We start from the raw sequence: 3,524 nt of genomic DNA on the forward strand, positions 1-3,524 counted from the left end.
GCCAGGAAAAATTATTGCATACATTGTTCACGTAGGAAATCCCACCCGAATACAATTGTTTGGTTTCAATGTACAGGCGGCCTCACATACATGGCAAACTAGACGAACGTTGGTGATGCGTCGAGTTTGCCATATAATGTGGGGCCGCCTTAAAGGAAAAAAACACATAATAAACACTTTGACATACGTTGCTGTGATACAAAATGCACACTGCACAGGAAGCGAATATTCTTGGAATCAGTGCGACAAGTGTAAACGTTTGGTACATTTCAATTGTTTGAAGAACCCCGAGTCAAATCCAGACGAATACAAGAAGCGACCCGTCTCTGGAAGCGAACCATTAAGTGCAAATTATATCATTATGCACTTTTCGTTCAGATCTGTACAGGCCATAATAAAGCAATCGAAAACGTACCTCCAAATACAATTGCACTGTTTTCTTCTTTGTCATCTGCATTGTCCATCATGGGGTCATATGGGTATACCATGTTATCAACAAGCCATATATTTTCAAATCCTGACATACAAACATGACTTCTGCAATCGCTAGTTGTATAGCCAATATGTTCACCACACGTCCCTGAAGTGAGCAGGACATGTATGAGCTCAAAAATTGTTCAGAGTTTTATTATTTTGAGCTTTTCAACGGTAGCGTTTGCAATTTTTGAATTCCAATAGTTCGTTCACAAATCAATTTTGAAAAAATGCTCTGCTAACTTCACGTCAACTTGACAAGTACGAGCTCAAAAATTATAATTCGATCATTATTTATGAGCTTTTTTTGAGCTTTTCAACGGTACCTATTTCAATGTTTGAGCTCTCATGGATATTTCACAAATCAAATTTATAAGTGACCTGCTAACTTCACGTCAATTTGGCAAGTACGAACTCAAAAATTACAATTTGGTCATTATTTATGAGCTTTTCAACGGTACCTATTTCAATTTTTGAGCTCTCATGGATGTTTCACAAATCAAACTTATAAATGACGTCCCAACTTCACGTCAACTTGACAAGTACGAGCTCAAAAATTAAAATTCGATAAAAATTTATGAGCTTTAATGCCACCAATCCCAATTTTTAATTCTTGTAGTTATTTCAGAAATCCATTTTAAATGTCTCTTGCTGAAGAGCAAACACCGCAAGTAAATTATCAAGGTGTCATAAACAAATCTTGTAGGATATGAATATTATAGTATTAACCGCATTTACTTTTAAAAAAGGAGCATTTAGTAAAAAAATTCCACGCGTAATGGAGACATAGGTATTTAACCAGGAAAATCAATTGTTCACTGAGCGTTCTTTCTTGATCTATAAGGAACCCGGTATACTAAGTTTCTAAACGATTCGTGGCTTAAAAAATGCATACGAACGCGACACACAACACTATAAAAGATGTGAGGATCTATAATAAACAATAAATGCCTTAACGCTTTATTTCTAATCAATATTTAAATAAGCAGGGGTCTTACAATGATTATATCACACCATGAGGATAGCAGTATATAAATTTCCGTCATCGTTTGATATGATGGGAGTTTTGTAGTTAATTACCCCGCGTAATCTGTAAGGATGTTGATGGAAGGTGATGACAGATGGTATGTCGGACAGCAGACATCTAATAAGGTCCTCCTGTCCAACATCTATAAACGGTTGGTCGGCGCTTTGATTTTCATTGTTTGATAAAACCTCCATAAATATAACAAAGGGGATAGATTGCAGACCCTCTCTATCAGTCCAGAACAATAATGATTCTCTGCAATTAAAAAAGAGAAAATTCCTGAAATAATAGTTTTTTTAAATTATTTGCTTGGAATAGCAACTCTGATATTAACGCAAAGGGTATTTGACTCCTGTATGGCGAGAGCATAACAATCAGGGCCTACCACACAAAATAAGCATAAGAAAAATGCGGTTTGCGATATGTCTTGAAGTTTTGCATTTTGATTCATTTGTGGTGGCTCTCTGTTCTGTTTTATTTTTTTCGTTTTGTTTATTAGAAATATAATTTATGTTTACATTTTGGATAAACCCACAATATTCCACCCACACACTAATGGGCCACCCTGTATAAATATTAAATTATATTGATCAGGAAAATTGAACCCCATGAATATAACACGTTTGTTCACATATCACTGGGAAACCGACACCATGATAGTTGATGCCGAAAGATGAGCTTGGGTGTAATGTTCATTTTAGCAAAACCGACGGCAGATAAGCAAAATCTACCGTTATGTCCTGTAATTCGATTTTACAATTATCCACGGTAATTGAACCATTACAAAAATGACATGTTAAATACTTACCGCCATTATTATCAAATCAAATAATATCACTCTGTAGCTAACTAACTACCGTACCGAACATCCGACTTCGTGGCACTTCGTTAATTTGTAGGCGGTGATCTATTTGTCAAGTTGACTTGAAATTGGCAGGTCATTTATAAATTTGATTTGTAAAATAACCGTGAGAGCTCAAAAATTGAAATAGGTACTGTTGAAAAGCTCAAAATAATAAAACACTGAACAATTTTTGAGCTCATACATGCCCTGCTCACTTCAGGGACGAGGTAGAACAAGTATATCCAGGATTTTTATTTATCTACATTGAAATTACACAATTATAGGTAGGTACCATTCGGACACTTGTACTTAAAATCGTGTGTAATTTTACAAGTAATTATGTTATGAAGTTCACATTCCTCTTTCATCATCATTTACGCTACGGTAAGAATCAGTTATCTGTTACGATATTATTTTTTTAATGAATTATTGTTGTAATTGTTGCATTTTGTCCGAAATATACCTACACCAGGTATGTTTGGGACGACGGAATTTATATTGAAATCAGATAACTTGGGAACAATATATTGATACAAAAACAAAGCTTCAATATAACTAATGCATAACAAGTGCTGTTACGATGCTTCTTGTAGATCCGAATTAGATGACTAAATAAACTGCGCGTTGTTTGGATAAATTTAATATTGCAAAAACCTAAAATATATTGGGATAACGAAAAGCAACCAAAACTACTCCCTTACCTAACACCAGCTTATCTACTTCAAAATAAAAATTATTTCTTATAGAAAATGCCTAATGGCTGTTAAGCTTTCAACTTAAAAATTAATTTAATCCTTAACGCAAGGACATCTGTTTGAAATCCCTGTTATTAACGTCAGGCTCTTCTTCCGATTCTTCTTCAGTTTCATAATACGGCGAATCATCACTCTCCTGATATTCAATGTCAATATCGCCTTCATCTGAAGATGAACCATTTGCGAAGTCTGTAGATTTTGATTTTTTTCTATTGGAGAAAATGTTCTTTTTCGCTGCCTCTTTCTTTAACTTGTTTATTTCTCTTAGTTTCTTTTGTTCTTCTTTCTCTTGAAGTTTATCTTGTTTTACTCTAAGCGCATTTTCAATTTCCTCTTTCTCTGACGTATGCGTTAGGATCCTACTCCTTCCGGGTTTTCGCCAACATTGTTTTTTTTTTCGTGGACCCGCTTTGGGTAGTGGTCT

Source organism: Photinus pyralis, unplaced genomic scaffold (assembly GCF_008802855.1).
Source record: "Photinus pyralis isolate 1611_PpyrPB1 unplaced genomic scaffold, Ppyr1.3 Ppyr1.4_LG1, whole genome shotgun sequence".
Classification (NCBI taxonomy): domain Eukaryota; kingdom Metazoa; phylum Arthropoda; class Insecta; order Coleoptera; family Lampyridae; genus Photinus; species Photinus pyralis.